Here is a 26,089-nt window from a genome sequence, read left to right on the forward strand (position 1 = left end):
GTGCACTGGGCAGATGTCTGTATTGTGGGAGGTTCCTGTGTTAACACATAGACATGCCAGATATGTGTGTGCAACTGCTGAACTGTGACATGGCCTAAGTGTGTGAGCATGCCCCGTTCACAGTTTGTATGGCTTCTTGACTGCCACATCTCATTTATCTAAGTGTGCGAGCATGCCCAGTGTGACCTGTCCTTATGTTTGGATCTGTGGACCACCACATTTCTGTTTGTGTGTGGACGCCATCTATATATCACATGTACAGTTGAGTGTTGGACATCAGGTTGTGTTCTTACTGCCCAACTGTGTGTGTCTGAACCTAACAGGCATTATGCTGTGCCTGCAGGGTCGCCATGGGATAGTTTGCATACAGTTGTCATCATCCTTTCCTGCTGACCGAACAGTTGTATTGTTGTATAGTGTACTGGTGCAAAACTTTCACTGTGGTGGACAGTATAATCGGTTTCAGTCCTATCACTGCTTGTAATGTTTATAGTGAGCACACCAGACTGGTTGAGGGCCAGTTGTGCAGATATGACCATGTTGCATTTTGTTCAGATATGGACAGCTTAGTACATGATTGTCCGACATTGTTAATGTATTCCACAACTTGTGTGGACAGTGACAAACAATGGCCATGTGCCCTAGTCCATTTGTAATGCTAGTCAGAGAGTGTTTGTCCTTCAACACACATTTACTGGTGTTTGCCATGACATATGTCACGGTTAGTGTGCTGTGCCTCTGTCTACCCGTGACATACAGGTGATATCCAGGGTACACCTACCATCTCCCATCCAGTCATCATGATTCCTCTGGATGACAGTCATTGAGGGACTCCCTGGATATCCTGTAGTGGGAGTTTAGTCGTGAGTGGAGTGAGCTTCTGGGTTATGGACCAATCAGTACAGCATGTCCTGTTTATGTCTGTGCTGGGGTTTATGTCTGTGCTGGGTTCAGGCCTGTCAGCTGCATAGGTCACCAGCATTCAGTGTTTACATGGTGCCAAATGTCCATTGATACCAGGTTGGTCATGGCTCTATACATCAGGCACAGTTCACCTCCAGCCAGGCAGTATGGCACTGTGTGGAGCTGCAGTTTCTTTACTCAGGTGACGCATGGCAACTGTTACAGCTCTGCGATCCTCCTGGTGGGGTATTTGTGTGGTCTTTCCAGTTGCTGCAGGTGTCTGCTACGGTACATCCCTGAAGGGCCATTGTACACAATTGTGAGGCTGCTGATGGATGACTGGAGAGGCACATTGACCTACCCTAACCAAGCTGTGCTTACCTTCATGATTAGGTGGGTATATGGTATGTTTCTGTAACCACTACAGACACATGGTTGTCTCATGCAGGATATCTATCACCTTGTGTCCCCAGGTCTCTTATTGCTCCTGATGTACTTACTGGGTTAACACCTATGTGGTAATTTCTGGCCATGTACTGTGTTTCTACAGGGGTTGACTATACACTATTCTGCATTTAGCTTGTTGACATGGCTGTGGCACCACTTGTGTGTTTCTATGTGTGCCTTTTGTAGGTTGTTTGTGTCAGCTGGAGGGTCCGATATGGTGGCCAGTTTGTAGTCCTCTGCAAACCTGTTCAGACAGAGTCCTTCCATGTTGGCCTGTACCTATGTGACATATATAGCATACAAGAGGGGTCCCAGGACCATGCCTTGTGGGATGCCAGTTGTACCTGGTTTGCAGTCTGCCATGGCTACAGCATGTCTGCCAGGTCAGTTCTGTCCTTGAGCTGGTTTGCAACCCATCTACTTGCATAGGGGTTTATAGTTAGGCTGGTGAGCTTATCTGTACCGCCAACTAGGGTATTGTATGGAAGGGTTTAGCAAGGTCCAAATAGGCTGTGTGATCAACATTCCCCACATCACTGGGCTTGGTGCATGTTTCACATGAGTCAGACATGTGTATGGGGCAGGATCTGCCCTATGACAGCCACACTGGGTAGGGTCCAATGTCTGTAGGTACCCAATCTCGTTATTTATGGGATCCATGATCATCCTCTCCATTACTTTGCCAACCTAGATATTCGGGGTTGAGGGGTGATAGTTTGCAGTATCCATTTAGGCACCCTCTTTGTGGTGTGGGACCACTGTTGCTGTACACCGCTATTTGGGTACATATCCTGTGGTAGGACTGATAGTGCACAGTAATACTATTTGCTGTTCCATTCTTCTTACAGTACCTGTTGGACACAACCCAGGACACCATCTGGTACCATTGATGCTGTGTGCTGTGCTTTGTGGATGCTGGCTGTTACCTCAGCATCTGCAATGCTGGGGGGCCAGCACTCTCCTGGGATAGATAGTTGGCAGTTAGGTGCTGGTGGGGAGTTTGCAAAGAATCTGTTAGGTAGGATGTTGGCAATGTGTGTGGGTTTGGTGTATTGTTTGTGATATTAGAGTGCTGCAGAGCATATCTGTGGATTATCACCATGGTTCCTACCATCAGGTAGGACAGCTGTGTAATAATCCTTTGTGTCCTGCACAATTTGTATCATTATAGGTTCATAGGTTCATACTAGGCTATCTGCCCTGGCCTTGTTTAAGCATGGACAGACTGTGTGTGGGTCTCAACACTCCTTGCAATGTGCATATTATGCCCATGTAGGGTTTACTTTCCTAGATGTGACACAGAGATGGCCCCCAGTGTACACCTACTATCTCCCATGCACTTCAATGGATTTCTCTTGTTGAGTTTGTGTGTGGAGCTCAGCCTATTATGGACTGGGATTCTGTTCCAGAGTGTCCTGAGGCTCTGGGTTATGGATCTGTCCCTCCAGCACATCCTATTAATCTATGTGTAGAGGTTCAGATATCTCACTGTGGTGTGTCTGCTGGATTTGGGGTTTCTGCAGTGGAGCATGTCCATTCATTCTGGATTGGACATGGCCTTGTACATCAGGCATACATCACCTCTGACTGTGCAGTATGCTTCTGAATTGGGCTGTGGTTTCTTCAGCCAGGCTGCAGATGTCCAATGTTTGGACCCTTTATCCTGTTGGTGGGGTACATTTGGGGTCTTTCTGACTGCTGCATGTGTAAGGTAAGGTACATGCGAACTGGGGCATAGTTGTCACGTATGGGCCTGATAAGGGAAGGGTATGGGGGCACAGTGACCTCTGTAGCTCTACATGTGCATCCTTTCATATTAAGGTTGGCAATATAGCAGGTCTTCCTGGCCACCTTGACAATGTGTGTGTCACATGACAGGTTACCGTCCACTTGTGTCCCTAGGTTCATGATTACTTCTTCCATACATAATGGATTGCCACCTATGTCATACTTTGTGTGTGCCTTGTTTGGTATTTGTTGGGACATTCATACTCTGAAGTGTCTTCAGGAAGGCTGGCTGGGGTACCTGGGTTTGTGTGTGGGGTCTGTAGCAGGCTTCAAACAGGTACACAGTTTGAGACAGTGTTACTTGCCCGTGGATAGTCCATGCTGCTTCTTGCTGTGGTACCAACCTGAGGGTGTGGTTATTCTTGATAATTACTGGTAGCCACACTCCTATTGTCGTGTGTTCCATGTTTTGGAGCTGTTGAGCATGGTATGAGGCATAACCTGGTAGTATTAGGGTGCTCTTCTGGGCCTTGCCCAGGTTTCTGTTACAGAACACATATTACCATTCTCCATGCTGTGGTGGGTTTGGTCTGCATGCACCTTGCAGGTTAGACTTATGGGATTGGCTAGCATTACGTCCAGGTTATTATCCCTTGTGCTACCTATGTTGGTGGGTTTGTGTTTCCAGACTTACCTATTCCAGGCACAGTGGGGTTAACAGCAGCCTTTGCCAGTATCTACACAGCCAGGTGTGCTGGGTGCATGCCATCCCTAGCAGGTGGGGCATCATGTCTTGCTCGGCATGTCAGCCCAGGCTGTCAGCCATGTGTTCCCCCTTGCTAACAGCAATACCTCAGCCAATTATTGTACTTGATCTTGTTGTCTTCATAGTGTGGCATCATGCTTGGTGAGGGTGAGATGTTAGGTTGGGTCTTCATGTTTGCATATACTAGATGGTGTTACATTGCTTAACACATGGCAATCATGCCTCAGGTGGTGCTGCAGGCTGCCTCTGTCGGATGCACATACTACACTCCCTGTACATGTTTGAGAGCAGGTTATGTCATGTTAGGCATCCCTGTTACTATATGAGTGAGTCAGAGAGGGTTATCATTCCCAGGGTTCCTACTGAGCCATAGTATGTGCTATGCGTTGCCTCTTTGCCAAAGCCAGGGCATACTGGGCACGCCTCCTTCTGCCTGCTGGGGCAGGCTCAGGTTGTTCCTTCTCTGAGTCATGCTCTGCCTGTGATGGCCTTGGCAATGGTGGGGGGCTGTTTGTCCCGGCCCTATCCTGGTCCTGCTGCAGCTGTTTTCACAGGATCATATTATGTAGCATAGCACATACCATGACAATTTGGGTACATGTAGTTGGTGAGTACTGCAAGGCTCCACCAGATGTGTCCAGGCACTGGAACCATGACTTGAGCAGCCCAAACACATGCTCTATTACATTACGTGTTTGTGCGTGTGCCTCATTATGGCGTTCCTGTTCAGGTGTGTGTGCGTTTCTGATGGGTGTCATCAGCCACGGCTCCAGTGCATAACCTGCATCCCCCACTAGGTGTCCATGTGGGATGTCCCTATTGGCAAATGTCTGGTACAGCTGCGTCAAATGCCAGATATGGGAATCATGGTAGCTCCCAGGGCAGCCAGCACACACATTCATTATTATGCCCTGGGCATCACACATGACCTGGCAGTTGATGGAGGGGAAGCCCTTGCGGTTAATGTAGGCCCTACCCTGCTCACCAGCTGGTGCTTTGATGAGTATGTGCGTGCAGTCTATTGCACCCACTACCTCAGGGTATTCCGCTCTTTGCTGGAAGAGACGCATATTGCTGGCCAATACCTCATGGGCGTTGGGGAAATATACATGCTCACTGACATGTGCTGACATGGCATCCAGGAACTGGTGCAGTACCCAGGAGGCTGATGCCTGTGATATCCCCATCATATCACCAGTTGGTCTCTGGAAGGTACCTGTTGCTAGTATTCTTAGGCCAACACATACCTTGGTTTCCACTGGGATGGGTTACCCTCTGTTGGTTCTGTGTGTGAGGCGTGGCCTGCACAGCTCAACAATTTGGTGCAGGAGGTCTCTGTCCACTCTATAGCGCTCCACTATCTCCAGCTCATGTAACCCATGGTAGGTGACCCTGGGCCTGTACACTCTTCTCTGTCTCCTCACTGTGGGTTGTCTGGTAGCATTTCCATTGTCACCACCCTCAGCAAGTCTCCTATGTCTCCTTATGACAGCTATGGCAGCCCCTAGCATGTTTGGTCTGAGTGCAGCTTTTTCAGTTTTCACTTCTACTAGCTTACTCCTGTCTTGCAGTGTCTCTTGAGAGAAACATACTGCAATGCTGTTTGCAGTGTTTTAAGTGCTGGGCTGGGCTTGTATTCTGCCTGTGTAATTGCCTGCTTCTAATTGTTTTCACCTGCTACCTCTACAGGTATTCCCTGCTAGTTTCCTACTATTTCTTCTGCTTCCTTTTCCTCTCTGTTTCCTCAGGGGGAGCAGCGCTCATACCAGCGAAAACATGCTCACAGTGGCTACCACACATGCACACATGCTTACACTGACTGCAATCCGCTTATTCGGGTTAAAACACGCGCACACCAGCACAAACAGGTTTACAGATCTTTAAACAGGCTCCTACATGCTTACTCTGTCTTACACGCGCACACTCTGTCTTACTAGTGGCTCCCAGCCCGCACACGCACGCATGCACGTACAGCAAGAAACTTTGGTGTTGGCCACAGTGTACACCTTCCATTTCTTGACTTTCCCATGCTTATCTGTTGACACTCCTCTTTTTCTGCTGTGTGATTGATATGTTTCACATACCACTTTGCTCCAATGAGCTTGATTTCTTCCTGACATTCCCCCCTGTGATGTCACCTATCTCCTACTCTGTTACTCTCCCTTATCTAACTCTTACACTACACGGACTGTGCTCATTTGCTATGTGACAGTGTGATTCACTATCCTACCATTCATTTACATAGGATTGCCTACTAATGCTTAGTTACATATCTTACACTCAGCTTCCCCCCTTGGCAACCACTAGACGGTGGCCATGTTGTTTTTGGTCTGCTAGTCCCTGCATTGCAAATCCATGCATTACATAAAACCCACATTTGTGGGTTTCAAACCTTCATTTTTCAGTTTTATATAGCGCAGCCCATTTGCGCGGGGCTGCGCTGCATTTAAACATCGCCGATCTCCGAAAAAAAAAATCTTTTTTTTCATGTTTGCATCAGTTTACCATGCCAATGGCCACATATTTGGCAATTGGCATGCTGTCTGTAACATTTGCACAGTTTATTTGGAGCTGTCATGGCTCCGTTGTGTTATTTGCAGTAACATACTCAGTTGTCAACTGAGTACATTTCTGCAACTAACACGACTCTTACACGGGCTGGTTTCAGCTTCGTGGATCGCTTAATCTACCTCATTTGCATGCCTTTCGGCTGCAAGTGAGGTGATTAGCATATCCACGTCCTGCCCATGTAAGAGTCGTTTTAGCTTTCTCTTACATGGGATTTCGGGCTGTTTCTGGATCGCGATGGCTGCATGGAGTCTTACACGGCTCTTAGACTCCGTGCAAGCCATCATGAATCCTGCCCAATGACATGTGGCCCCTTAATTTGTTCACAGGAATGAAGTTGAAAAATACGATTATGTATTTGAACAGAAGCTGATTCTTGTCTGCACTATTTTGTCTTGTTATTGAATTACATAATTTCACATGTACTTCTATATATTTGGTATGCATGTCTTACCTATTTCTTAGACCTCCTCAGACTGTAGTTTGTAAATTCCTTTTCATATCTGTCAGATTGTAACTTTTGAGTACGATATATCTGACATCACTAAAATAATGAAAGGTCATTTGAATAGAGTTTGTTCATACTTTTTCATTATTGCAAATGCTTATTATGTTTTTACTGTAAATTGTTATTCTATAGTTCACAACTCTCCATTTGTCACAATAAAGCTTGTTTACAAAATAAATAAATAAAATAAAAAGGCTTGACAATGAGAACCTAATATGAAGAGAAAGATAGAGGTCTATCAAGATATTAATCCCCTCCTGCTCATATTAATACCCTTCTAGTAGTCATTAATGTTATTTATTCTTGACTGCCAGTTACAAATGAATGACTTCTTTATGATATGTGTCATTGTCTTTAACCATCAACCGCTACTAGATCCTTGTCTTTAAAGTTTTTTTGTCCATATGTTATCATCCTTGATGCCATGAATCTTCGGTGGAACAGTGTTGTCTTACACTTTAAAGCTTTAGAGGGGTAAACTTGTTAAAAAAATTCAGTGATGTATATAAGAAATATAAGCCAACAACCATATTTGGAAGACATCTTACCAATAAACAGTTAGCTGCACAGGAATTGAAATGTTTTTGTGTAATCCCAATCTATATCTATAATAGTGCTAATTTATTACATTTATACTACTGAGAATTTAATTTTGCAAACAGACAGCAAATGTGGGAAAGTGTATAATACTCTGGTGAAAGAAACGTATCCAGTCTAAGATTATGTCCTTTCCTGAGCATCTCTTTATCCAGGTGGATAATGAGATTATCCACCCAAGGTCAAATAGATGAGCAGACTCACTGGCAAAAGTATCAGAATATAATATTACTTTCCATAAGATGGATTGAATGCTGTCAGAAATCCAAGTCAAACTATCAGTCAACCATTTCTCTTGCTAGGGAGGGATATCAGCCTCTATTTTTTTCAGAATTTGCATTTGCAGTGGCTACTTCAATGTTGCCTGAATTTTTCTGTTGTATTTGTAATTTCTTCTGGTGTATTAGTGAATGTGTTAAACTCTCATTTTTCATGACTACTATACCTGCACCATTATGGGTGCTGATAAAAGCTGTACCCTAAGACTGTCACTTTATTTTCTGATATGCATTTTTTGCTCATGTCTCAGTGATATCAAACATGTTACAAGCATGCGGTTCAAGATTGGTATGTATTTGTTCAATCTTTTTGCCAACAGACCTTGTAGAAATGTACTTAGGTCTGATGCCCTGTGCTGTAGAACAAACAATATCACGAAAAGAAAGCTGTATCGAAGTTGAATTAATATAGGCAGGATCATAATTATGATACATTTTCTTTAGAGGTGCTTAACATATCAATTTCCTAATTAAAACCCAATTCTGACTATAAAAAGTAGAATATTCAACTTGCTCCAGATATTTAAGAAGCAGTGTATATTATACAAATTAAATGATGGTCAAAACATGTCTCCTCTACATCTGGTTGAGGTGAAATTCATCAAGTGTTAGTCAAAGAAAAAAGCCAAGGAGCACAATGTTGATTGCTGTTTCCCATAGAAAGTCATTGCTGGTGGGATTTCTAAATGTGCACTACAATGATTCCTAGAGAGTCATTGGTGGTGCAATTCCTAAGTGTGTGCTACAGTGATTGCCTTGGTTTCAGAGATTTCTCCCTTGTTTGAGTTGGTGCAGCCATGGAGTTGGTATATAGAAGCTTGGTGTGTGGAGGACTTGCATTCTACATAAGTGGGTGCAGGGGAGGCTTGCTCTCTGTGCAAAACATACTTAAAGTTAGTTTTTCACCCCTCTTAGATTTTGTTGATTACTTTTTAGTGTTTCAGTTCCTTATTGAACCTTAGGAAATAATAACAATTCCTCTTACAGCAGATACAATTAGGCTTTAATTCTGTGAAGACCAGGAGGTATAATATGGAGGATTATGATGGGGTCTCTGACATAGGTGTCAAGAAATTTACCACAATAACAAAGCACTACATAATTATTTTTAGAGGATGGAGCTTTGCCTGCTCTCATGTGCTACAAAGGTACAAAAATGTTGCAGAGCTTTGAAGGTTATAACAGCACTGCTATCCAGAGAGTGGCCATCAGAGAAGAGCCGTGGGAAGCTATCAAACATACTCTTCATTCAGATTTTTTCCAAAGAAAGTAAGTCTGAAAGAAGAGTTTGATCACTGAGCTCCTCCCATCTCTTCTGTGACGCCCACTAATCATTGATAGTGCCCAATCATGAGACTAGAGCTTAACAGCAATGAGAAGTGCTTACGAAAAGCTTGCTAAAAACCTTTCTGACATCAGAAAGGTATGTAACAAGCCTGTCTTTTCCCCATTTTTAGAGTATAATCACCATTCTCTTATTCACTACAAAATTATTACTTCTGAAATGAAGTGCTAGCTACCCCAGAGTCATTGCAATATTTAGTAAACAGTGAACAACATGTTTTTCTTAGGAATAATCATTTAAAAAGTGGTAGTCAGTGAAGGAAAACATCTATGTTATGGGCTGCTTGGAATTTTAAGTTACTATAAGTCAGGAAAGCAAAATGAAAGCTATGTGCAGATGTCCACATTATTCCAAATAGTGCCAAATTGAAAAAGTTACTTTTTGGGCTTTCTGAGCAAACCCAAGAGATATATCACTTAAAGTTTATTTGCCACTTTTTGAAGCATTCTTGTTTTATAGTTAATTTCATTTCTTGTTATACTCCTCCTATTAAAGTTGCAAGTGATATTTAAAAAATATCAGGAGTATAGTGTGTTTGAGTTTTTATTTTCACTGTTTGCTCAAGTTCTGTATAGCTACACCCACAAAATGATGTCATGGTAGGTATTGGGCAATGATTTACATATGGCTGCAATACATTATGGGTAAGAAAAAAGTAGCTTAGCTCTTTAGAGAAGCAACTTTGTACTTACATTGTGGTTATGTCTTTCTGGGAAGTAAAAACAAAAAAAAAAACAAAACAAAAAAACTATTATTGATGCATTTAATATGCAAACAAACTGACTTGTATATTATTTTAGATAGTGAGGTAGTGTGGGTTTAATATTTCATGATGTCAGGGCAAGAATTTTCACTTTGAGAAAAATACCAGGTGTTCATTCTTATCAACAAAATAAAATGCATAAACAATGCACTTTTTCATTAATAAAGGATAGTTTGCTATAGTATACAGGGAAGAGATTATATCCAACTCCACTTGCTTCAGAACATGACCAATACATTTTAAATAGATAGATGCCAGTATATTGCAAAAAAGAAGAATTGTGGAATTTGTTTCCTACAACACCAGAGCAAAACAGAATTACTTAATAGTCTTGCAAGGTAGGATTAAGGCATTAGAACCATACCCTGTACTGGGGTATGAGCTGGAGCTGAAAATTGTAAGGGTCCTATTTATCTAGTGTGACAGTAACACACAGGATTTCAGACTGAATTGAGACTAGAAGCAGCAGGGCCTATCTCAGGCACTGAAGCCTAGAGCCACAGCTACAGCAGCACCCATGTTAATCCAGCCCTGATCGTAATCTGATAACCAATAATACTGTTCAACAACAGTAAAGGGGACTGTTCCAATACAATAGGAAGGAGACTTAAATTCTTCTCAGATGTCTTCCCTAGAGTGATAAATCTAAGATTTTATGACAACAAGGTAGGGGTGTAGTGCTGGAGCAGTGGGAAACAAAATGATCATGATATACATTACACTGCACCAACCATAACAAATGTAGTTCTCAGTGAAGTGTCATTAATTTAAGTTCCAAAAGTATGCTATGGTTACTAAAGCCAGTAAGTGAAAACAAGACTGAATTAGTTCAGCAGCTGTGAGAAACTAATTTTATGAAACAACAAGCTGCTCAAATGTTTTAAGCTCTCAGAAGTGTAACATGAGATAAGAACAACAAATTCTAGGCTAAAAGAATTAATAAGGAAGCTAAAAACTAATGTTATAGTTGCAGCAGGAGATAAATGAAAATGTCATGGAGGTACTCATGCCTGTAATGTTGATTCAGTAATTTAAAATTATTATACTGAGAAGTGGCATCCAGACCAATTACAGTATGAAAGCTTAAATAACAACTGTTTCACGAGGCTGAACAATTCACAAAAAATGGATCACCACATTGTTGTTCTAAGCAAAAAACTTGAGATATTATCTAAGTTAGACATTTCTATGTGAGCTGAGCAGCTGATGTAAAACTGATGACAACATACTTAAAAGGTAGTCTAGGAATAACGACAAAATTAGAAAATTATCAAATGAATGATGATGATCGGTTTGCTTTGTAAATTACTTAACTAGTAACAGAGCTTATGGGGAAATGTTTGCTTTCAAGTTCTAGATAACACATTCAGAGTGTTGATTTGGAGATCTGCATGTACAATAATTCATTACATGGGAGTCAGCAGAAAGCCTGACGATGGAGCATCAGTTATCACTTTGAGGTCAAAGACGACTCCAACACAGAAAAAGATTTGATCAAATATTTAAAAGCTAACTATTACTACTAAATAAAATATAGCACATTTACTGTTGTGGCAAATCAGTGTGGTATTAAGTGTAACAGGGAGATTGATCAGTTTACAAGAAACTGGTGCCATAACAATGGGTTAGAATATTCAAAAACTAATAAGTAGCAGCAAATCTGTCTAAAATCATGATGGCTCACTGAAATTGGTGAAAACAGTGAGATTCTCATTCTGTTGACTGCTGTAATACCAGTTAATGAAAAGACTGACAATGTAGATGAAGATTTCCAGATGAGTAGTTTGTCAGATAATGAAATACTTCCTTATAGAGAAGTATTTAAAATAAGAAAGGGAAGATATTGTATGTACATAAAAAAATAAAATGTCTAGTGGACATCTCACAGGTAACATGCCACAGATGGACTGAACTTGGTCAATTGCAAATTCCTCTTTTGTCTCACCAATTACATCAACTATATGCCCAAGGATTCATTTAGAATCCTACCACATCTCTTAAGGGCTGTGGTAAAATGGCCCTGTTTTTGTAATGCAGTGTTTGGTGAGCCATAGATATATCAGCTGCAATGAGGAAATTAATCGCCATTAACTACCTTTAGTGAAGATCACCACTTTCCTGCAGCAGTTAACCATGATGGCGGCAGCATGTTAGCACAGAAATCTTTTTCCCCACGATCAATCTCCCACACATAAGCACACAGTAAAACACACAAATACGCAGACATATCACATACGCCATATCAGTCCCTGCTGTCAGAATTTCCACAATATTTCCTCTTTCCCTTCCCTGGTAATTCATGGATGATTACAATTATTCTACACTTCATATCCTTCAGTAAATGCATGTTAGGGCAAAAGCTGTTATCCTAGCAACCCTCTACAGTTGCACTATGAGGTTGAAAGTTATGCTTAACTTTTCCTGTCCTTCTCCTTTATACTTCTCGAAATGTGGGGGCAGTTCATAATGTCTGAGAGTCTGAAAAGCACTACAGTAGGGCTGTTTTTGAATTCCAGAAAGTTACTGTGAGGTGTAAACATCCTGCACACCTCACACTTACCACTATGAATTTGGCCGCATATGATTACTGCTCTTTGCACATTTTCTGTAATTTAGCTGCACTGAAATTTATCTTAATTACCTTCATCTGTTGAAAATGAACAGTTTTATATTTAAAAACAACTTAGGCAAAAATAAGACCACTACTTTTTTACAAACTAGCTTCACTGCAGAGAAGAAGATAAAATAGTGTATTTAGAGAGATTACCATACACACACAACACCAGTTTCTACAAAAGGACACAATAACACAGTTTTTGTAACTTAGAAAGCCAGTCTGTGAAAACTGTGTATACAGCATACGTAGTTAACCACACAGCAATCTACTTATGTCTGTTTTTATGTATTTGTTAATTGTAGACTGATCCAGAAAGGACATATTTTACCAACTGCCTGGAATAATGAGTGGAAATGTTTGCAGAATGTTAAAAATTAAGCAGTTCACAAAACTAAGCAGACATTTTATACATGACTCTAAACAAAGGACCTGCTATCCCTGGTATCAAATATTGGCAATGAACACAGTTTGGCACTGCAAAGAGGACCAACAAAGGGGAAAGTCTTGAACATTTATATCATAACTCTTTTCCCCTGGATTTATTGCAAGAATATTTAAGCAATAACCCATATCTGGGTGTCGATAATGCTGGATTTACCTAAGGTTGGTGTAGTTTGGTCACGAGGGTGAAGCCCGAGTGGCCAAACAAAGACAACCGTGGGTAAATCCAGCATTACCCACACCCAGAAGTGGGTTATTGCTGTTATACAATGACATTATTTAAGACAAAAATACTTACTTTTCTTAAATAATGGCATTTTATAATGCCTCCGTGCTGCCCTTCTGTCCGGTATTATGCGGCAGTTCTGATGTACTGGGCATGCATATGCTTACGCAGTACATCAGAGCTGTGTGTGGAAGGAACGAAGAAAGGAAGATCTCCGTTGCTATTTAAAAGATGTCTTGCTATGTTAAAAGAGTTTAACATAGTGAGATAGCTTTAAAAAAGCAATGGAGAAAGGAAGATCTCTGTTCACTTTTTTAAAGCTGTCTCGCTATGTTAGATGAGTTTAACATAGCGAGATATCTTTAAAAACAGCAACAGAGAAAGGAAGATCTTTGTTGCTTTTTTTTTAAGATATCTTGCTATAGCGAGATTACAGCAACAGAGCTCTTCCGTTCTCTGTTGCTACCAAAAACACAAAAAAATCAAGACTTATACTAATGGAAAAAGTCCAGGCGACTGGACCTTTTCCATTAGTATAAGTTGGATTTACAACGGGCATGCTGACCAATCAGCATGCACGTTTTGGAATATTAATAGGGGGGGTCATTGTATAATTATCTACAATTAATAAAAAATACAATTAATTTAATCCAAGAATTCCATATTTTTGTCATAATACTTTTTCTGCCTGTAATTTAAACATCTTGCATCATCAGAAGTGATGATTTTGGTACTTTGTTCATAAAAACGTTACCCATAGTTTTTTTCACTAGTATATGAATATACTACAATAATCAAAGATACACCTGCAATTTGAAAAGGTTACATTCCAAAAGCTACAAATTTTGATAATGTAAAATAATAAAAATTATGATGTGCAGAGCTTTGGACATATATAAGGTTACAGTACTAACGGCAGATAGTTGTAGACATAGAATATACAAGTTATGGAGAGTTAGCCAGTAGCCAGGGAGAAAATGATTTTTGTCCAATTTAAGTACCTGTAAAAAAAAAAAAAAAAAAAAATGGAGAAGCAGGAAAGACTTAATTAGAAATAAAGACAACTTAAGTTACTGAGAATTGAATAATACAGCACACAGATGTCATAGTTTGTTTCTAAAGCAGAACTCATCAATAGTTCTGCCATTTCATTCTAATGGAGGCAGTTGATACCAGAGGTTTGAAAAAAGCCCGGTCACTATAAAGTAAAGAATTAAGAATTTTTTTTTGTCAGTAGTGAAGGGGCTAGAGTTAGCTTGATGTTAAAGGTCAGAAGGCATTATTCAGATGATAGTTTAGGAGAGATGTTTAGTTTCATTATTTCGTATATGATAGTAACAGAAGCTACTGTTGTGCATTCTATAGCAAGAAGGTAGTTGACTTCATAAAGGGTTGTACAGTGATGATGGGGAAAACTAGAGTGAACCTGCAAGTACAAGTGCTACATATTTGTAGTTTTTTTGAGATTTTGGACTAAAGGAGAAGACAGAAGGGGGAATCTGTACTCATCTTGAAGAATTAAAATATCTTTATAAAGTGAATCTTTTTTATTTTTAGTGTTACATTTTTCAGCTGCCCATGCACCTTATCCACTCTGTATCTACCAACCATCCTTCCACCCCAGAACTTTCTCCAAGGTTGTTGTGTACATTTGTGTATCTTAAGGGTATCGTGGGGACTTTGTAGTCAGTTTCCATCCAGTGTTTTTTTTTTGTACACCCTACCCACTTTCTCTTTCTCCACCCCCATCACTCGTTCATTACATCTGAGGGTGACTCTCCTCTCTCCTTAGGTAGTATCACTTATGAGAGCCTCCATTCCCCCAAGATGGACACCTCCATCCCTTAATGCTGCTTCATCAGTTGCCTGAGCCACTAATTGAACCTGGTCTGCTGAGCTATAGTCAGGGCTTTATCCTTCAACTCTACTGGCGTGTCCTTTTTCAAATTGAATCTTGAGCTTGTGGAGTAAGAAAATATGAGATTATGTAATAGTAGAGGACAGTCTTTGGTTTTATTCTTGACATAAGTAATATGATTAATCAGAGAGACAGAGAGAGAGAAAACAAAAAGATAGATTCCTAGATATTTGTATGAGAGTCTGTCTGTGATTAATTTTGTAGGAGGTGAAAGGAGAAGGGACAAGGGATAGAGATAGACCATAATCCAGTTTTAGTCCCAACAGTCATAACTTTGCGTTTTTTACAGTTTATGAAAATTTCTTTCTAAGTCTTCCAAATAATGGGATATTTGAGATAATTCAATATCCAGCTTCTTATGCATCAGCAGCATTTAGAAGATCTGAAGATGACTAGATAATCAGTGCAGAGGACAGAACATGAATACTGCTCTGACTTAATGAATATAGCAAAAAGAAGTGGAGCAAGTAGTGACCTTTGTGAATCTCCAGAAACAATAGGCACTTTGGAAAAGAGATTAGATATGGTTTTAACCACATAGTATTGGTTTGAAAGAAAAAAAAAACTAAACCAACTGATAATGCAGAAGGAACAAAAGAAATGGAGTAAAGAAAACCGATTAACACATTGTGGCTGACCAAATCAAAAGCACTTGTAAGATCAGGTAAAATTGGGTAACAGCTGTTAAGAATCCATGGGCATGAGGACAGAGTCTGTGAGAGTTAACGGTGCCATAAACAGAGCTGGATCCAGCACTAGGTGACCTAGGCAGTCACCTAGGGCCCACTAGCTTGGGGGGTGCCCACTTGCCAGGAGGCTACTGCAACTTACATTTCTTCTTTAACCACAACCATAACTAAAACCAGTGTTATAGAGGTATCTCAAATCTTGCTAGTCTTGTTTAGTATATGTATATGTTACTGTACTGCTATATGTTCTTGTTATTCTCTGTAGTTGTGTGTGATATATGCACTTGGAACCAAAGCAGTGTAATTTCATTTAAATTAGCACTGTGTGTGGGTCTGAATGACAATAAAGTTTACTTTGACTTTAAGAACTTACTCTGGATGCATTAGGTTTCTTTTTAAGGACGCATAGTATGTCTTTCCCAGCACCTTTGTGTGTCATACTAAACACATGTACATTTTTTTGAGTAGTACATGGGATTTTTAAGAGGTGGAATTTAATTTGTATTTTAGACAAAAGAATTACTTTTTCAACTTATTATTGATTCAAATGGCACCGATGAGAGAACTGCCATTCTGAACAAGTTTTATGTTTGTGTGTGTGTGAAATGCCCTAGTTAGGGATGGCAGGTTGGGTAACATATTCAGGCTCAAACCCTGTACCTTGAATACAGGACCCTTGAGCCAGAATCCTCTACACCATCTACGAAACTGTCATCAGCAGGTGCATTTTCAAGGACTATTGATTTTCAGTACTTTTTTTAAAGGATGCTGTATTTCTATGCATTTTCAAAAAATATTGAGTTCTAGTGCATGTTCAAGAACTGTTGAGTTTCTATGCATTTTCACGGACTATTGAGTTTCTGTGCATTTTCAAAGAATGTTGAGTTCCAGTGCATTTTTAAGGACTGTTGAGTTTCTGTGCATTTTCCAAGAATGTTGAGTTTCTGTGCATTTTCAAGGAATATTGAGTTTCAAGGTAAAATAAGTTTACAGTTGTTCATGCTAAGTCTGTTTTCAATGAGCAACTGTTTTATTTAGCAAATGGCCATCATCAGTATTTGTGCTATAATTTTTGAAAGCAGTGTTAGTAGCACAACAGGTAGCATACTTGTCTTTGGTGAAGAAGACTATGGGTTCTACTTCCTCACCTTGAGGATGGAATGTTAATATTGCAATTCTCTTTAAGGGTGATGGGTGTGCTGCACTCCTAAGCGTGTCCTCCTTTTGATGAGATGCCTAGTAACTATTAACCTGTTGCTGATTTGACAGCCATTACCTATTGCTATGCTACCAGCTTACCAATTTTGTTAAATGTAACATTGGCAATTTATTCTTGAAGGGCATCAAGCACTGAATTTCTACATGAAACATGGAAATATAAAGTTGTTTGTCATCAACAACCTCTTCATTAGTTATAGATCACCTTAATTTGAATTATTCAGATGGCCTTTACTTCTGCAGAGATTGTGTGTATTGACATATTGATGGATTGTAATAACAGATGTTTGAGTGGACTTTTGTGGTTGAAATGTTCTGTTATGGGTAGTTTTTTTCATTATTGGTTCATACATTTTGTTTCATTGCCTACTGGAAAAATGTCCAAGCCTACAAATTTATAACACTCTAACAAGTGGTGCTGTATTATATGAGGAACAAAATTTGTTGAAATCAGGATGGTGCATCAAAGAACACAAGCATGTATGTATAGTCCTAAAATGTGTGCAAGGGGCCTGTGGTTTGAAAACAGCCCAAAGGTAAACTCACTCTGCCACTGGCCAGATGTATCTTCTTTGAATGTGGGTTTCAGGGTCAGAGACATTTACTTTTCATGATTAGTCTGTTTCCATTGTGAGACTCTATTATTTTGTTTAACAAATGCCTACCACTACCAGTGTTTGTGCTATAAACTTTGAAATAAAAGTTTTAAATTCAATTCAAATATATTTAATCATTGTATAAGTAAAGAAGAAAACAGTATGTACACTGACAGGTTTGAACAGTGTTTATGGCAAATGGGGAGAGACAGCCGAGTAATGGGATACTGGAATGGCTGGGGGAGTACTGCCAGGAGGGGGTGCCTGATCCATTACCCCGCCTAAGGCCCTATTTGACCATGATATGGTGCTGGTTTTAAATCTTCTTCTTCTTCCTCTTTCTGGGATAAAATAGTATAACCATGTTGTATATCAGTAGGTAGTCAATGAATTGATTATTCAAGTTATTTCAATCAACATAACTAATGACAATAGAAAATAAATGCACCAAAAATCATTAGCAGATTTGTGTGATTTTCTTCTTTGGTAGTGGTGTTATAATGGCATTTTGTCATTTAGAAGGGACTCTGTCCTGTGTAAGAGATAGATTATTGAAAAAGTGAACTTTGTGAAGTCTAGCATCTTTACAATGTTTAGTTAATCATGGGAAAAGAAAACTTGAACCATAGCTGCAGACTTGAGATATATGATCATTTTGCTAAAAAAAAAAATCTTTTTTGAAGTAGAATGGAGGAAGAGGGAGACAGAGGATGAATGGAGAGTTAAGGGTGTCAAAAGGAGAGGTGCATATGATAAATTGATTTTTAAGTCATCTACAGAGAATGCAAAGCAAGTCTGGGAGAGTTTAAAGCTACTGAGGATATTTTTTATTTATGACTAGAACTTTTTAAGACTTGAGAATAAGAAGAATTTGCTTTTCACTGTAAACTTTTACTTTTTCATTTCTAATTCCATTTTCATACTGATTTCTAAAAGAAATATAAATGGATTTAGATAAAAGCGTTAGGTCCAACTTCCATGTAAAACAGGTTTTGTAAATTACTTTTGTTCTTCCAGTAAAGGATGTCAGTGTACATCTGGAGATTATGGTTTGCATTTGTAGGTTCATAGGTTCATAGGTTAATAGGTTGGTACTAAGCTATCGGCCCTAGGGCCTATACAAGCCTAGCCAAAAAGGTACCCTGGCTTTCGCCACCCAAGAAAATGATTTTCCTGTGCCCCTGTCGAGCAGAACCACAGAGGTGATCCCTGGGATGAATTTCCTATTTCTCATCCAATCATCAAGATTTTTCTTGAAGAGTGTTAATGAGGAAGCTTTGTTTGATATAGATGGGTGGTTTGTTCCAGAGTACGGGAAGTCTCTAGGACAGGAATCTATCCCTCCAGCATGTTCTGTTTATTGTGGCGACAGGGTTTAGGGCTCTAGAGCATGTAGTTTGGAGGGATTGGGATTTCTTTAAGTGGAGTATGTCCACCAGCTCTGGGTTTGACATAGCTTTGTATGTTAGGCAGAGATCACCTCTGAGTAGGCAATATGCGACGGAGTAAAGCTGGAGTCTTTTGAGATGGTCTGCATAAGGCATCTGTTTGAGGCCAGTAAGCCTCTCTGTGAGGTATTTCTGTGGCCTTTCCAGTTGTTGTAGATGTCTTTTGAGGTACATACCAAAAGGGGTGTTGTACTCTATAATGGGTCTAATGAGTGATGAGTAGAGGGGAAAAATTACCTCTTTTTTCCTGGATGAGAAACCTTTTGTGATGAGGTGTGCCATGTAGAAGGATTTCCTGACTACTGTGGAGATGTGATTATCAAAGGAGAGACTACTGTCCACCTTGTCCGAAGGTCTCTTATCACACTTTCGGTGTTAAGTAGACTACCACCTATGTGGTAGCTCATGGTTACAGAGTTTTAACAAAGGGGATGACAATTTTGTAGGATGTCCACATAGTTAGGAGTTTCAATTATGGCTCCTAGTTTGCAGTAATCTGCGAACTTCATTAGCCAAAGACCTTCTGTGTTTGCCTGTACTTCAGAAAAGTAGATACCAAACAGGAGAGGACCCAGGACTGAACCCTGTGGTACTCCACTTGTCACTGGTCTGAAGTCGGATTTGGAGTCTGCTACTTTCACAGTGCGGATTCTGTCAGTGAGCCAATTGGCAATCCATCTTGTGACATAGGGATTTATACCTAGTTTAGTGAGTTTATCTATAATTCCAGAGTGGCAGATGGTGTCAAAAGCCTTGGCAAGGTCTAGATAGGCTGTGTGAACCACCTTACCCTCGTCTATGTCTTTGGTGTCTGCTTCAAAGAAGTTAATCAGGTTTAGAAGACATGATCTGCCTTTTACAAACCCAAACTGGGTGGGGTGCAGAGTTTGGAGATTATCAATGTCTTTTTTATAAGTTCCATGATGATATGTTCCATGGCCTTGCAGACCAGGCTTGTTAGGCTAATGGGGTGGTAGTTCCCGGGTCTGTGGTGGCTCCCCCTTTGTGGATTGGGATAACCATTGCTGTGCGCCATTCAGTGGGCACCAAGCCTAAAGTGAGACTATGATTAAACATGGTGCTTAGGTGGGGTGCCAGTTCATTCTGTAGTTCATGTAGAATGCAGCCTGTGATGTTGTCAGGTCCCATGGATGCTGTGATCTTGGCTTTTGAGAGTGTGTTTTTTACCTGTGCAGCCATGATTACTGGAACTTTGCATTCTTCCAGTATAGAGATGGGGCCTTTAGGGGGTGTGGGGGGGGGGTAAAGTTAGCACTGAACCTATCTGCTAGGATTTTGGAAATTTCAGTTGGTTCTGTATATTTAGTGCCATTGTGCTGAACTCAAAGCAGATCTGAGTGTCACCATTGAGATTCTTGACATAGCTATAGAATGCTTTGTGGTTGTCTTTAGAATCAGTGGTGATTTTGTTTTCATAACTAGCTTTGGAGGATTTTATGAGGGATCTCAGCTTCTTACTGAGGATGACCAGGGAGTTCTTTCAGTCATGGGATTTTACTCTTTTTTGCAACAGTTTCTTTCGTCTGTTGTACAGTTTGTTTATGGCAGGGGACCACCAGATTGGCTTCTTGTTTCTGGAGGATAGCATCTTGGTTCTGTTAGGGATAGCATGATCCATGCACTCGTGTAAGTGCTTATAAAGTGCATTTGTGTAGGATTCAGCAGGCATACCTCTATTGTCCATCTGCATGGGTGTCGTAAAGTTTCCCACTTTTGTCTTAAGAAGCGTGAAGTTGGCTTTGGAGAAATTTTTACAGTGGTTTTCCTAATGGGGGTGGGGGTGGGATGTGGATGCATAGGCTGATTAGCTTGTGGTCGGATCTGAACAACGAGGAATTGACCTCTGGTGTGGAACACCGGTCGCCCCTGTTGGTAATGACCAGGTCTAGGATATTGCTGCCCCTGGTGAGGGTGTGGATAAGTTGATCCAAGGCTTTGGAATTTATGAATTCCAGAAAACGTTGATCAAAAGACTTGGTACATGAGTAGTTTTCCCAGTTAATGGAGAGGTAGTTGAAATCACCCATTATAAGGCTGTTGGGTGTACCCTAATATTTTCCAGTGTATCAAAAAATGAGGAGTGGGAATCCTGGGGCATGGTGGGGGATCTGTAGCAAGTTACAATTTGGATTGTGATCTTGCCCAGAGTTAGTTGCACTTGAAGAATCTCAGATGCATTATGCTGAGCAACTAGCCTGGAGGTGTGGATATCCTTAATGAATATGGACACGCCTCCACCTTTAGTGTTTCAGTCCAGGTTAGGTGGCCGAAAGGTGTGGTATGAGTTATAGCCTGGTAATGCAGGGGTGCTCTCTGGAGTCTTGAACCAGGTCTCTGTCACTGCACAGTTGTCAATGTTCTCCATTTTAAGGAGTGCCTCAAGTGAATGCATTTTGAGGTTTAGACTTCTAGCATTGAGTAGCATTACCCTCAGATTTTGCTTGCTTGCATCTGTTACGGTGGTGAACCTGTCATTTGAACCTTGCCTAAAAAAGACACTATAGGGGTGGCAAGAGCCTTAGCCAGTATCTGGAATCCCAAGGGCAACAGGTGCAGGCCATCCCTGGCAAAGCATTGTGGTCTATTGATCATGTCATCCCAGGCTGATAGATATGGATCCCCTTAGAATGACACCAGAAACGTAGCCAATTGTTGAAGTCAATCATTTTGTCCTTGTACTGTGGTATCATTCTCGGTGATGGCAGGATGCTACTCAGGGCTAGGGTTATACCTGCATGGGCTACAAGATCGGAGATTCCTCCATGTCTCTTTTCATGCAGTCCAGTGTAATGAAAAAAAAGGAATGTAAAGCCATTATTTTAAAAAAGTCATATCATTAAGTCATTATTTTAAAAAAGTCAGATAAGGTTTCAGAAATATTTACATCAGAGGGAAAATTATATTATGGATATTAAATGGAAAGATTTAACAACCTAATACATCTTAACTTTTTAAAATGAGGGAGGATGAGGCTACCTAGGATGCTTACCGAAAATTTACTTAGTTTTCCCTTCTCCTTGCATATAAAGTCATACTTGTAATTATAGATTTTTAGGAAGTGTACCTGTGATGGAACTTCTAGAAATTATGGAGAATTCAGCAATATAATGCAGAAGTTCATGTTGACAAACTAGGCCTGCCCAAAGTTGGTCAGTCTAATTAACCTTGTGGCAAAGTTCTTAGATGATACTACATAAATTAAGGCTGAAAATGCTACTCTTAAAATAGCATTAGAAGTCTGCATGTCAAAAACATCCTTCTTGGAATTAGCCCTTAGTGTGCAGGCTACCAAAGGTCAGGACTGTCATGGGGATTTAATCTCGCATCCAACCCAAATTTAGTGTATGGAATACATAAGTTATGGGTAAACATTTCACTTTTTTTTTTCCTTTCTATAGAATGTTTACCATTTATTTTATTAATGTCCAGGGTTTTTCCTTCTTCATTTAAAAGTAGGCCACTAAAAGACCGAATCACTAAACAGAAGATAGATATCATATCTCTCCTGGAACCTAAAATTACCAAGAGGCATAGCCATGTGCACAGGAGGTTCAGGAATGGACCTCTTTATATTGGTGTCAGAGCAAACCTAGTATGGAAAGTTGTCCGCAACTACAAGGACCATTCTGGGTGCTGGAAAACTGGAGTGTTCCAACCACCAAGGGGTGTTAGACATAGTTTTAGGGTATGGCCCCAATAAAGACAAGCCAGTTCTTTGCTGCCTTCTTTGGGATGGCAATGACCATCAGGGGAATCATCTCCAAACATAATAATTGGAGTAATTTTCAATGTCATAATAGACTCTGTTATGGATAGGACTATATACCATGGAAAAAGGCACATTATGTCTCCAGCTCTTATAAAATATTACTGTGCAAAAGGAAGTTTTGGTGATTTTTAAAACTCTACAAGCAGATATACATGTTTGTTGCATCAATATGTAGCTCTGCAGATTGAATTGACTATTTTCTGATTTCCTAAGAGCTCTCAGTGTGTGTTGCAGACTCTAGCATTATTAGGGCACTCCTTGGAGACCATGAAGCAGTGGTATTGGAGGTTTCCAGACTGGGAAAAGTGATGCCACCTCGACATGGTGAATGCATCCCTTAATTTTAAAAGTTAAGAACATAAAGGCTGATGTATGTAATATTGTTGCCAGGTATTTAGCAAAGAACCCCCCCCAGGCTTGAAGCCCCAATAATATGATGAGAGTCAGTCAAAGTAGACTGTAAAGAGATTTGTAAATGGGCAAAAGCCAGACTTTTATCTAAATGTGATGAGTGGATTAGAAATTTAGAGAGACAGGTGGAATGTAGGACCAGCAGGTTTAACAATCAAATAGTCTCTGTAGATACAAAGAGGTCTTGAAGGTATTAAACATAACACATAAGGAGTGAGCTAACCTTTATCTTGAGAGAGCAGCCCTTCAATCCTGGGCGGAAGGTAACAAGCCTGGTGCATTACTGGCTCATAGACTGAGAAGTAAGATGGGGCATATGTATATAGTAAAGCTTCATTCCATATCTCATCATAATGTTGCTACATCAGGTAATGAGATTAATGCAGCCTTTATGAGCTATTGTGAGATCATTTACACACAGGATAAGGGGCCTTTACACAAAGAATAGGAGTAATTTAGAGGTATGCAATGATGTCGCCAAGTTGTTTAAGCATGTAGATTGCATTGCACATGACTCAGACAGACGATCTCTGTGGAGGAGTTAGAAGAGGCTATACCCGACACACTGAAAAGAATTGCCCCAGGCCCCAATGGCCTTAACACAGAGTTGTATGTTTTCCTGAAAAAAATTGTTATTTCCAGGGCTGGCTGAGTTGATTGCAGTCTTTCAAAATGTGGGATGAATTAATCCTTTTTATCATAGGATCATAGCAGGTTACTAGGCTAACGGCCCTAGAGCTTTTTAATCCTGGCCATTTAAGCCCTAATTTTCCCAATTATCAATGCCCATGGGCTAGAATATCTTTTGTATATGCCTATGGCTTAGGGCATCTAGAATCTGTCCTGTCCATAAGGGCAACAGACTAGAGGCAAGGGGTGCATTTGTTATTTCCCATCCCTTGGCAAATTAAGTTTGAATATGTTTAGGGAAGAGCTCTGTTTCACATCAATTGGAAGTCTATTCCAAAGAAGGCGTAATCTCTGAGGCAGATATCTGTCCCTCCAACGTGTTTTGTTTGTGTCACAGACAAGGTTTAGATCCTTAGATCAAGTTTTTGTAGGCCTGTTTGTTTTGCGAATGTGTAGCAGATCCAGCAGGGCTGTATCACAGAATGCCTTGGAGGTTAGACGTAAATCATCTCAGTAGTCTGTAGGAGACTGAGTAAAGGGTCAGGGCTTTGAGGTAGTCCACATAGGACATATTAGTTACACTCTGTATTCTTTTAGTGTGGAACCACTGTGGTCGCTGTTACAAATGCTTGGTCAGGTACATGCTGAAGGGTGCATCATACTCGATTATTGGTCTAATGTGGGTTGAGTATAGTGGGACTATGATCTCATCTGATCTTGATGCCATGCCCTTATTTATAAGTTGCATCAGCTAGAAGGATTTTCTCACTGCTGGGGACACATGGTGATCAAAGTTCAGGTTACTATTAACCTAAGGTCCTGAGTCCCTTACCACTGGGTCTACTGTTTGGGGAGTGTTATCAATGTTTTAATTTGTATGGGTCGTTATCTTTTCAAAGGGTATAATTGGTTCTGGCACCAGTTATTTGTCTGTGTCAGACCCCCTTGGAGGATATATACATCTTTAGGGCATTCAATGATTGCATCCAGCTTGCAGTTATCAGCAAATATAGTCAGCCAAAGGACCTCTACATTTGCTATGAGTTCAGTTAAGTATACACCAAACAGAAGAGGTCCCTGTATTGCATCCTATGGGACACCACTAGTAAAAGGCCTCTTGGTGGAAGTGGATTCCCCACCTTAACTTCATGTGTCCTATCTGTGTTCCACTTGGCTATCCATTTGGTGACATAGGGATTTATGCCTAGATTTATGAGTTTGTATATATAATACCCGAGTGAGGTATTGTGTCAAATGCCTTTGGCAAGTCAAGGTAGGCAGTAAGTACCATTTTGCCCTCTAAGGCTCTACTGACCTTTTCGAAGAAGTCCACTGAGTTTAGTAGGCATGACCTGCCCTTGATGAAACCAAATTGGGATAGGTCCAGTGTTTGAAGAAAATAAATAAATAAATAAATAAAATGTCCTATGCCTTTGTTTATCAGGTCCATGATAATTCTTTGCATGGCCTCACATATAAGACTAGTCAAACTTGTGGGTCTGTAGTTCCTTGGGTCTGTTGATCATCTGACTTTGTGTGGAGGATCACAGTCAAAGTTCTCCATTCAGTAGGGATGCAGCATGTCTGGAGGTTGTGGTTGAGTAGAGATTCTAGTAGGCCTGACAGGTCATACTTCAAGCTATTTAGGAGGCATCCTGGGATCTTACCAGTACCCACTGATGCAGTGTTTTTAGCTCTGAAAAGTGCAGTGAGGACCTGTTCTTTAGTGATAGTTGGGGGTAAAACTGCTAGAGAATATTTGCTGGATAGGTGGACCTGAGGGTGAAGGGGTGAAAGTGGAGCTAAATTTATCGGCCAACAAATTTGCTACATCTTCCATTTGGGTATAGGAAGTTCTATTTACGATTAGTTCAGCACAGTGTTGGGTGTTCCCTTTAAAGTTAAATACAGAACTGAAAAATGCCTTATGGTTATGATTATCCTGGGAGGCTATTTTTATGTCGAAGTTGGCTTTCATGGACTTGATTAGTCCCCTGAGATGCTTGTTGAGACTGATGAGGGAGATTTTTGTCATTTGGGCATAGCTCTTCCTATTTTTGGACAGGATTATCTATGTTATGTTGTACAACCTATTTTTACTGAAACCACCAAGGGAGCTTGTTTTGGAGTTAGTCCTAAGTTTATTTCTGCTTGTTACTGCTGTTTCTATGCAGTTATAAACATGCTTGGACAGGATTTCTG

The sequence above is a fragment of the Protopterus annectens genome, chromosome 2.part1, assembly GCF_019279795.1.
Source record: "Protopterus annectens isolate FY-2018-M chromosome 2.part1, PAN1.0, whole genome shotgun sequence".
Classification (NCBI taxonomy): Eukaryota; Metazoa; Chordata; order Ceratodontiformes; family Protopteridae; genus Protopterus; species Protopterus annectens.